This window comes from Triticum dicoccoides, chromosome 4A, assembly GCF_002162155.2.
Source record: "Triticum dicoccoides isolate Atlit2015 ecotype Zavitan chromosome 4A, WEW_v2.0, whole genome shotgun sequence".
Lineage (NCBI taxonomy): Eukaryota > Viridiplantae > Streptophyta > Magnoliopsida > Poales > Poaceae > Triticum > Triticum dicoccoides.
The window spans coordinates 75,579,353-75,591,827 of record NC_041386.1 but is presented as its reverse complement, the minus strand read 5'-3'; positions in this window follow the sequence as shown (position 1 = coordinate 75,591,827).

Sequence of the window (12,475 nt, the reverse complement as noted above, 5' to 3'; positions counted from 1 at the left end):
ACTCAACACAGAAGAAAAAGAACTACGAAAGATCTAAGTCTTCGAGCTCCATAGGCTTCATGCGGTGTCTTCTCTTGTCATAGTCTTCAATGTGAATATCTTCATATACCACCTTTGACTTCAATGTCTTCATACATTTTTAGGGGTCATCTCTGGTAGGAAAACTGAATCAATGAGGGACTTCTACCTGTGTTATCCTGCAATTCTCACAAACACATTAGTCCCTCAACTAGGTTTGTCGTTAATACTCCAAAACCAACTAGGGGTGGCACTAGATGCACTTACAGCTGGGATGCGAAGCTTTCGCCCGCTTTAACGCAATACCGCATTATGCATCTCTTGCGCTTAAGATGCCCGGTCCACGAGGCATCATCTCATTAAAGGGAAAAATTGAGTGTTCCTCATGCGCGGAAGACAGTGCGGCTACCTTGACAGCCCCACAATAAAGCGGCTTTACCAGCCAAAGCACCTAAACAGGTCGTTAAGACCACGGACATGGCTAGACAAGTCCGGCATAAACATACAATTGATAAAGGCTTAATAGCCGTATACCCCTGTACTAGGGGCTCCGCACATATAAAACAAGAGACAATAAAGCTCAATTTTACCCATTTCGATTTATACTTTGTTTATTTAGTATAACTTATGTTTGGCACGATCTTTCTTCAACTAAGTTCCTCTCTTTTACAGATGAACACCGTGCTACGCCCGTTCAGGATATGGCACAATGGAGACACAGGCGCAGACATGCAGCAGGGACCCGTTCCAAGGATTCTTTTCAGATTAAGACCCTGCGTAAACCTTTTTTTACGGTCTCTTGTTGATACACATCCCCTGGTTTCTTGGTATAACCAAGGAGGAGGCTGGCGTTTTGGCATGTGGCCACGTCAGAGTTTTGCGCGTACCTGGACACTAGGGGCTTATTACTAAGGGCGTTATCCCACCCGCCATCATAAAGACCGAATACCTTAGGGAGTGTTCGACGTCGCGAGTTTGGCCTTATATGCATCAGCTCCGAATCATGTCTTTGGTCAAATGTTGGGTTTGCCCAGCTCCTGTGTTTTGCTGCCTTACGTTCCGCTCTATCGGCTAAGGCGGCACCAGGAGAACTACTGCGATTGTGCCCCGGTTCGGCCAGGCGAGCACCTCATTAGAGAAAGCCAAAAACTGACTGTCATGATATAGCGTGAGACTCGTTAACCAATCGATGACTTACCGAAATCTTTAGGATTCCTCCGCATTAACGAAGGGCCGTTTCCCGGCTAGGCACATACGCGCCCCGAGTTCGGGCGAGCGCAGGCGCCACCAGGGGCTATATAAGTAGCCTCACTGTCAAACTCCTATGGTTAAGTGAAAGTGATAAAGCATCATAGTCCGATTGCCTAGTTCGCTGCGCTATCACCTCCTTTGTAGGACCAAGACATTGGATCAAGTGTGAAATGCGCCTTCTGCGAACACCCCCGCATTATGTGCGTGGGGGCTGAAGCCGACGACTGCCATCTTTTAGATTATATATACATATATGTTATACGGCCGCATAGGAGGTATTATAATACTTGTAGGCACAAGTATAAAAAGCTTCTACAATTTATCAAAACATTGTTTTACAATAATATATGCTATTCGAATATAGTATCCTTCGAGCACTGCGTCTCTATTAAACGAGCGCCTTGCAGAACTTCCTGAAAATAGTGCTCGGCAGGTACTCGGCTTCCATCCGAGTCTGGGGATGCAACATCGATGGCCTCCATTTCCACCCAGTATGTCTTGACACGGGCAAGAGCCATCCGCGCACCCTCTATGCATGCTGACCTCTTCATCGCATCGATATGCGTCGCCACACCAAGGAACTGCTGCACCAAGTTGAAATAACTTTTCGGCTATGGCCTCTCTGGCCACAGATGACTCATGACATACTTCATGGCGAGTCCGGACAACCTATTCAGCTCGTCCCATTCGGCCAAACGATCGGCTAATGACAGTGGACGCTCTGGATTGTGGAACTGCGACCAAAAGAGCTTTTCCACTTCGTGATCTTCTTGATCTCGGAAGTGTTAGGCCGCATCTGCGGCACTCACTGCCAAATCCAGATAGGTGTCCTCCATACTCCACATCCGGTTTAACAGAGCATGTTTAGGATCACAGAACTTCCTCTGCAGCATAAAGGGCTTTCCAGCTGCAATCTTTCCGGCCTGACGCAGCTCCTCCTTCATAGCTCTCATCGCAGAGCGAGCATCCTTGGCATCGGCAACGGCCTTCTCCAGGTCCGTCTGTCCCGCCTGATCTTCTTTTTCAAGAAGCTTGCAACGGTCAGCAGCGCTCTTCAGCTTCATAGCCATCTCGGCCATTTCCTTCTTGCTTTGTTAGTGAGCAGCCTGTTCGGCTTTCAGCTCTTCAATTGCCTTTCCGGCAGCCGCATCACTTTTTTTGGCTTGCTCCTTCGCTCGGGCAAGTTCCGCCCGAAGATTCTCCATGGCAGCAGCACCATCTGCATCAAGCGCACACATTGTAAGATACTGGCATAAAGCTCCACTTACCAGGTGCCGCCGGAGTAATTACATACCTTGTGCCTCGTCAAGCCGCTTGTTGACAAGCGCGATGTCGACATCTGCCACGTCAAGTTGCCGCTTTAGCTCGGCAAATTCATAAGTCCGTCTGGCCACCCGACACTTCGCCACCTACATATGAAGGCCACATATTAGACCTGGGATTATGATCCTCTGCGCGCCATCACTCTAGACAACGCATAGTCTCAGGGGCTACTATCTACACAGGGCGCATCTTATTTATGCGCAACTGTCCAAAAAGGGTACATTATTTCACATACCTCAAAACCCGTCAGTAAACTCCTGACGGCCTCGTGCAATCCGCTCTCCACGGATGAAATCCTCTCAATCACCGTACCCATCAATGCACGATGCTCCTCTGAGATAGATGCTCGCCCTAGCAGATCCTTCAGCTCCTCCGACCGCGCACCAGACGGTGCTGGACTCGTTCGATGGCCCTTTTCAAAGGCCGGACGCGGAGGGCTTTGGGGGGCCTTATGACTACCTTCTGGCTCTGCCGGATTTGGAGAAACCCTCCGCGACGTTACCTCAGGGTCGCCCGCCTCGCAAGGCGGTACGGCAGGGGGAGGCATTCCGCTCTCCATCATCTCTGGAAGAAGATCCCCCGAAGACGAGCTCTACTAAGAAGGGCTAAGGTCCGAGCTACAAGGTAAATTTTCGATTACTCTTCTCAGATATAACGCAAGGATTTCTCTCATTTCTTAAAAAGAAAAACTCCTCTCTACTTACGGCTCGGTGGAGGGCTGATCCCCTTGAGGGCATAATTCAGCCGAAGTATCCCCCAGCACAGGACCCTCTGGCGAAGATTTCTTCCCCCGCTTTGAGGCCATGGTCTCCTGGTATTTAGAGGCAGTCCTCTTCTTCCCCTGAGGAGAGGAATTTTTGATTCCTCCCTTCCAAACAGCCTCCTTCGAGGAGGCCGTAGCTTCCTTGTCCCCTCCCTCGCTTTCCTCCGAAGGTACAACCTCCAACATCCTGACTAGCACGGGACCCGACGTGGTCTCGGGGAGGGGGGCCAGACACCTGATTAGCTTTGCTTTCGCTATCCACTCTTGTTTAAAGGACAACTCTTTTAAGGGAAATTTTATGATAAATATGCGGATTGCGAGTCCGAGCACAGGGATACTTACTTGAGTATCCGGGCGGTTGCAGCTCGGACCTGCGTCCTCGGTCAAGTCCGGACACATTTCTTGTGATCCAAGAACAATTTGTACATCTCAACGGGCGTCGCGCCCATAAAATGTTGGAGAGCTCGTGGTCCCTCCGGATTGAACTCCCACAGGCGGAGGGGGCGACGTTTGCAAGGCAGAGCTCGGCGAATCAGCATAACCTGTGTCACCGCGACCAGACAGATATCTCTTTCTAGGAGATTTCGAATGCGGCCCTGCAACAAGGGCACGTCCTTGGACGGCCCCCAATCCAGTCCTTTATTGACCCATGACACTAGCTGTGGTGGGGGTCCCGAGCGAAAGGCAGGTGGCGCCACCCACTTGGTGCTCCTGGGAGCAGTGATGTAAAACCACTCTCATTGCCATAAGCTGGACTCCTCTTGAAAAGATCCCTCGGGCCATGGAGCCCCAGCATTCTTGCTTATAAAAGCACCTCCGCTCTCCGCGTGCCGTCCCTCGATCATCTTCGGCTCTACTTTAAAGGTCTTGAGCCATAGTCCGAAGTGAGGAGTAATACGGAGGAAGGCTTCACACACGATAGTGAATGAGGAAATATGGAAGATGGACTCCGGAGCTAAGTCGTGAAATTCCAGCCCATAATAAAACATGAGCCCCCTCACGAAGGGATCCGTCAGGAAGCCTAGCCCCCGAAGGAAGTGAGACACGAACACCACACTCTCACCAGGCTTGGGAGTGGGAATGACCTGCCCTTGAGCAGGCAGACTATGCCAGATTTCGCTGGTCAAGAACCTGGCCTCTCTCAACTTCAGCACGTCCTCCTCCGTGATGGAGGAGGGCATCCATCAGCCTCGAAGGTCGGAACCGGACATTGTCGAAGGTCCGAAGCGCCTGAAATCTGGAGCCTTGGGTGTTGGAACTCGAGGCGAAGGGCGAACTCATTTGAGATTGAAAGAAAGGAGTAAGGCCTTGGTCTCTTTATAAGAGGTTGAATACCAAGGGCCCTCCCCGTGACCATTTGGGACTCGCCTTTGATCGAGAAAACATACCAACAGGTACGACTGGGTTACCCATGCCCGTATTGATGAGAATCCTGGAATAAGGGGACACGATCTCTGCTTTCACAAGACGTGCCAAGGAAACTGCCTCGCTAAACGCGCTGAGGTGGGACAGTGAAACGATTAGGATAAAGACTTGGCCGTGGCGTGATGTCACGCTATGGAATACGTCAGCAGATTAGATTTGTCTAAATATTATTCTCTCTGTAGCAATATGTGGAAACTTATTTTGCAGAGTCGGACACTACCTTTGTGTTCAAAATCTTCTATGAAGTACTTGGAGGAGGAACCCGCCTTGCAATGCCGAAGACAATCTGCACGCCGGACTCGTCGTCATTGAAGCCTGGTTCAGGGGCTACTGAGGGAGTCCTGGATTAGGGGGTGTCTGGATAGCCGGACTATACCTTCGGCCGGACTCCTAGACTATGAAGATACAAGATTGAAGACTTCATCCCGTGTCCGGAAGGGACTTTCCTTGGCGTGGAAGGCAAGCTTGGAGATACGGATATGTAGATCTCCTACCATTGTAACCGACTCTGTGTAACCCTAGCCCTCTCTGGTGTCTATATAAACCGGAGGGTTTTAGTCCATAGGAGCAAGAACAACAATCATACCATAGGCTAGCTTCTAGGGTTTAGCCTCCTTGATCTCGTGGTAGATCTACTCTTGTACTACCCATATCATCAATATCAATCAAGCAGGACGTAGGGTTTTACCTCCATCAAGAGGGCCCGAACCTGGGTAAAACATCGTGTCCCCTGCCTCCTGTTACCATCCGGCCTAGACGCACAGTTCGGGACCCCCTACCCGAGATCCGCCGGTTTTGACACCGACAGTTGCCCAAAGGATCCCTTCCCCCTCCCTCGCATCTATCAAATTATTGACGCCACCGTAGGACACGACTCATTGTGCTTCCTTGACGCATACTCCGGTTACCACCAAATTAAGACGGCGGAGTCTGATCAAGCCGCAATGGCATTTATCACTCCATACGGCCCTTCTGTTTTAACACAATGCCCTTCGGGCTCAAAAATGCCGGCGCAACGTATCAGCGCTTGATTCAGACATGTCTGGAAAAGTAGATCGGCAAAACAGTGGAGGCGTACGTCGACGATGTGGTCGTTAAAACCAGACACGTCGACTCCTTAATAGATGACTTGAGGCTCACGTTCTACAATCTCTGAACATACGACATTAAGCTCAATCCGGACAAATGCATTTTCGGCGTACCTGCCGGAAAGCTCCTGGGCTTTATCGTCTCCAGTAGAGGAATTGAAGCAAATCCGGCTAAGATCCGGGCTCCTGTCGCAGTTGGCTATCCCAACTGACCTCAAGCAAATCCAGAAGTTAACTGGATGTGTGGCGGCCTTAAGCCGCTTTATCTCCTGATTAGGAGAAAAGGCACTCCCCCTCTATCGCCTTCTTCGGCGCACCGAACACTTCGAGTGGATGCATGCAGCCACGGCCGGATTGGAAGAAATAAAAGCCATCTTGGCCACCAACCCAATCTTGGCCATGCCAAATGTCGGCGAACCAATGCTGTTATATATAGCGGCAACTCACCAAGTTGTAAGCGCCGTGCTCGTCGTCGAACGAGAGACGGACGGACATAAATTCCCACTTCAAAAGCCAGTATATTATGTATCCACTGTCCTCACTCCATGCAAATCATGGTACCCACATTATCAAAAGATAGCATACGCGGTATTCATGGCATCTTGGAAATTACGACACTACTTTCAAGAGTGTTCAATCACGGTGGCCTCAGAAGTACCACTCAATGACATAATAAACAACCGCGATGCCACGGGCCTGATTGCCAAATGGGCTATCGAGCTCCTCCCGTTCGACATAACATATAGACCACGACGAGCCATTATGTCGCCAGTACTGGCCGATTTCGTCGCCGAATGGACAGAAGCCGAACTCCCTAAAGAGTACGACGCATACTCCAATTGGATCATGCACTTTGACGACTCTAAAATGCTGGCAGGTCTGGGGGCTGGCGTCGTCCTGACGTCCCCCACCAGAGATACAGTCCAATATGTACTCCAAATACTATACACAGACTCCAACAACGCAGCCGAATACGAGGCCCTATTACACGGTCTCCGGATGGTAGTTTACATGGGAATTCAACGCTTGGAGGTGCGTGGGGACTCAAACCTCGCAATATCTCAAATAAATGGAGACTTCGATGCCAAGGATCTGAGAATGGATGCATATCGCAACGCCGTCCTCAAAATGTCAGCTCGGTTCGAGGGGCTTGAATTCCACCATGTGGCTTGGGAAAACAATCAGGCGGCGGATATCCTCGCCCATATCGGCGCTAAGCGTGACCCTGTCCCACCTAACATCTTCCTGGAAAAGCTGTTTTAAGCCATTCGTGGTATGGGAAGGGGACACCGGCAACAATAGTCTAGACCTGGCCACAACACCAGATACCGAACACTTTGGCACAATCGGAGGCTCTGCCATCGAAATAACACCTTCAGCCCACGTGATAATGGCCGTCATCACCCCGTGGACAGAACCATTCCTAGCCTACCTAACCAGGCAGGAACTACCCGAGGACCAAAATGAGGCACGCTGCATGGTGCGGCGATCTAAAGCCTACAAGGCCCGCGAGGGAGAGCTTTATAAGAAAAGCACTACCGGAGTCCTTCAAAGGTGCATCTCCCAAGAGGAAGGGCGGAAGCTTTTGGCAGAAATCCATGCTGGACTCGGCGGCCATCACGCCGTAGCCCGGGCCCTTTTAAGCAAGGCCTTCCATACAGGTTTCTATTGGTCGACGGCCCGAGCAGATGCACAGTATCTGGTCCAACATTGCATCGGTTGCCAGCTTTTTGCAAACCAAAGCTATGCCACCTACCGCTCTCCAAACAATCCCCATTACGTGGCCCTTTGTGGTCTGGGGGCTTAATATGGTCGGACCCCTTAAAGGGGGAACCCATAAGAAAAAAATATTTATTGGTCATGGTGGATAAATTCACCAAATGGATAGAAGCCAAACCTGTCAAAATGGCTGAATCCGGACCGGTGATAGACTTCATATCTGGGGTTGTACACCGTTATGGCATCCCCCACAACATCATCACTGACAACGGCATGAACTTTACAGCCGACGAGGTGAAACTTTGGTGCAGCAACATGGGCATCAAGCTCGATTATGCTTCCGTCTATCACCCACAAACCAATGGTCAAGTCGAGCGAGCAAATGGTCTTATCATGAGCGGCATCAAACCCAGATTAGTGCGGTCCTTAAATGAATCAAACCCGCACTGGGTAGAGGAGCTCGACTCTGTACTATGTGGGCTGCAGACCACACCAAATCTCACTACCGGATACACACCATTCTTTATGGTGTATGGTGCAGAGGCGGTTCTGCCCTGCGACATAATTCATGACTCACCTCGAGTGCGCATGTACGAAGAAAAAGAGGCCGAGCTCGATCGGCAGGACAGTTTGGACGCCCTGGAGGAGGAGCGCGACATAGCAAAAGCACGTTCCACATTCTATCAGCAACATGCTCGAAGGTATCAAAGCAGAGAAGTACGGGCCAAAACCTATAACGTTGGCGAACTAGTTCTATGCCTGCCGGAGAAGAAAAAGAACAAGCTCAAGCCCAAATGGGAAGGGCCCTTCATTATTGAACAGGTTCTGACTGGTGGAGCGTACCGTCTGTGGGATGCATCGGACAATCGACTCGAGCCAAACCCATGGAACGCAGCCAGACTCCGAAGATTCTACGCCTAGTGCCGGACTCTATGTTTGTCTCCTTGCCCCCGTCAATTTTTTACGTATCAATTATCTGTCTTTTCTCTCATTGTCTCTTCTTTTTTCTTCTCCTCAAGGCCTTAAAAGGCTAACTTGTGTCTTGGTTACACAATCTTGACGCGCTAACCACGCTCATTATACATGGGGGCTTCTTATACAGAAACTTAATATAACTATTTTTCTGGGCTTTATGCCCCACACATGTGTTATTCTTCCGCATGTACCTTTTTTGCCATTATATGCATCGATATGACTTAAGTTTTGGCCAAGCTGGGTTGCCTGGCTCTTGTATTTATGCCCTACGTTCCTGTTAATTTGGCTAGGGCATAAGGGGAGCACCTCCGCGATTGTTACTGCCGGGTCAGCCGGATGTGTACCTCAGACTGGGTGAAGCCGAAAGCTAGCGTTCTTAAGGGAATATTCGGTCGGTGAACAAAAGATGACTTTTATTTATTTTGATACATGCCCCCAGATGTTATAGCCCGCGTCTCTTTTCGCAGTTCGGACATGCACATTAGGGCATGCATACCCAGGGAAAGGAACCCTTAATGTAACTATTCTCCCTGGAAGATGTTTCTTACTATCCATGTAATATAATATAGCTAGTTGGGTACTTGTCTATTCAAGCACTTATGACCCCTACGCCTGGTTTCCACGCATACCCCGGTTTTTACATAACCAAGCGGATATTCGGATACACTCCGGACTATCGGGTCCAGAGGTCGAAGCGAAAAGGTCCGCCATGAAAAATGATTTACAATCCGGCTAGGGACATTATATATGTCACTTAAAGTACACAGTCACTTAGACTTACTAAATTCTTCTTCTATACCATCCAACAGGCTATCTAGCCTACAATCCTGTTGGGAATACTTTGCGGCTAATTCTACTTGGTCATACACCAAACTGACGGGGATCTTTTCCCATCGGGCCCCACAGGTCCGACCTCGGCCATGTGGTTTGGGTCAGCTTTGGTATATGGCGTCTTCATCATGGCCTAGGCTTTCCTCGCACCTTGTTGACAGGCTGATATCTTCCATAATCGGAAGCGCCGCCACACTCCCTTGAGCTTCTCTATAAGCTCCCCTCAGGCCTCCTAGCGGGAAGGTGAATGGCCACAAGGCTTGGGCAATACCCTGCATCACCTGCCGAACTTGTTCATGCAGTTGTGAGAGCTCTAGTAGAAGATCACTTGCATACCCGGGCATCTCCTCCGTGGGACGACCTGTCAGCATACCTGCAGACATAACTCTGTTAGCTGGCTTCTTCGCCGAACTCTTTCAAAAGTTCATTCAAGCACTTACTGAAAATGCTGCGTCAAAGCCGCTTATTCTCCTTCACGGAGTCTGCAAGTTGGGCTCGGACATCTTTCAGTTCCACGCCCAGCCGGATATTGGCGTCCTGGAGATTATTTTTCTCCTGCCTGACCCGCGTAAGCACGCGTTCGCCAGCATTTAGCTGTCGATTAGCACGTTGCGCATCCTCCGGCATAGTCTCCGGATTCACTCCGGAGTCATCTGCAACATCTATGGTTAGATTTGCATGCATGCCGCATACTATCTGGTACCTGTCACTCTTTGCAATGGAAACAAGTGTTACCAGAGGGGACCTTCTCAGACTCCTTTAACGTGGCCACCGCGGCCCGCAGCTGGGCTTTGCACTCTTCCAACTCTTGAGACAATTGGGTATTCTTCTCTGTAAGAACCTGCACAAATAATGATCCTTAAATCAGTTGTGTCAACTGTTTCAAGTCTCAGGGGCTACTGGTACATATAATCGTCAGAATTTCTTACACATATATCCTTTACATACTGGTCGATAGCTCTGGCAAGACCATTTTGAGCAGCACGGATGTATGTGTCTCCTGAGTTGAAGGCATCGAACACGTCTTGGGAGAAACAAGCGTCACGGAGTACGGCCTGGCGACACCTGTGATTCATGGCGCTCTCCACTTTGGAATTTGTAGCAGATAGTCTATCCACATCCTCTGTAGGAGGAGCATCCGGTGTTCGCCCCGTGTTAGCTTCCGCCTCTATGTTCGGCCCTGCAGCCCGACTGGTGGAGGCGTGATCGGCAACCTCTCTGGATATAGTTCGGCGAGTATTTTTCCTACCAGGAAACATGGACGTTGTTATATTTTAAGAAATACAACAACCATAGAGCAAGGTTCTGTATCATACCTCTGCGCCGATGTCTCAGTCCCGACCGCCTTCCTTTTTGGCCTACCCGGCTCCGGTGTCCCTCGTTGGCAAGTCACCGCGGGTTCGGCATGGCGTCCTGAGGGCCTTCCCTGTAAAACACCATAATTGTACGGTAGGTGAAGTGCATATAAGGGGATCCTTCTCGGAAGTTGGGACTCCGGCTTTTCTTACCTGCGATGCAGGGAGTAGCCTAGGATAGTTGGCTATGATGGTCACCATGGCATCATTGCAGCTCAATTGATAGAATGTCCTGTCGATCAGCTCCACAAATATGTCTGGATCCTCTTCGAGTCCGGGATCGAGGGCTAGGTCAGGGTCCTCCGGTTGTGGAGGTGGGCTGTTGACCTCCCTTACATCTTTTCGCAGTTCTTGCCATGAAACGGCAAGGTGAGTATTTATGACTAAGAATGCAGGGAGGTTGGGAGTAAAAAGTGACAGCTCACCCAGCTTGGAGGGTTGTACATGGAGAATCCGTCCCGTGGCTTAATACGGATGAACTCTTCTTCTTCTCCCTTGAACAACTCGGACAGAATTTTTGCTAGAGCAGCAGCGGAGTCCGGTCCCTTACGCCCGCAGCGGGTGGCATCATCTTCTCTGTTAAAACACCACATGGGGTGCTGATACGTCTCCGTCGTATCTACTTTTCCAAACACTTTTGCCCTTGTTTTGGACTCTAACTTGTATGATTTGAATGGAACTAACCCGGACTGACGCTGTTTTCAGCAGAATTGCCATGGTGTTGTTCTATGTGCAAAAAACAAATATTTCTCGGAATGACCTGAAACTCCACGGAACATCTTAGAAAAAACAATAAAAAATCCTCACCAAAGATGAAGACCAGGGGGCCCACACCCTTAGGGTGGGAGGCGCGCCCCCCTAGGGCGCACCCCCCTACCTCGTGGGCCCCCTGGAAACCCTCCGACGCCAACTCCAACTATATATATTTTCTTTCAGAGAGAAAAAAATCAGAGAGAAGAAATCATCACGTTTTACGATACGGAGCCGCCGCCAAGCCCTAAAACCTCTCGGGAGGGCTGATCTGGAGTCCGTTCGGGGCATCGGAGAGGGGGATTCGTCGTTGTCGTCATCATCAACCATCCTCCATCACCAATTTCATGATGCTCACCGCCGTGTGTGAGTAATTCCATCATAGGCTTGCTGGACGGTGATGGGTTGGATGAGATTTATCATGTAATCAAGTTAGTTTTGTTAGGGTTTGATCCCTAGTATCCATTATGTTCTGAGATTGATGTTGCTATGACTTTGCTATGCTTAGTGCTTGTCACTAGGGCCCGAGTGCCATGATTTCAGATCTGAACCTATTATGTTTTCATGAATGTATGTGAGTTCTTGATCCTATCTTGCAAGTCTATTGTAACGCCCGGATGATCTTGCTACAGTAATCCCCGCTAATGGTGCCACGTCACCTCGGTTACTGTGGATAAACTCGCGTTAGTTCGGAACCTAGTTCGAATTTCAAATTTAAAACGAAAACAAACAATAAAAGTTTTCAGAAACGAAAACTAAATTGTTCGGGGGTTGTCTAAAATAGCAAACCTAATTATGGTGGGGTGCACAAAATTTTGTAAAATGTTTTGGCATTTTAATTAAACTAAAACAGAAAGCAGAAAAGGAAAATAATAAAAGAAAAGAAAGGAAGAAGAAAAGAGGGAGGGAACCTCCCCTGGCCCATCTGGGCCAGCCCTTCCCCCGGCCCAACCGGCGCCCCCACTTAACCCCTCCCC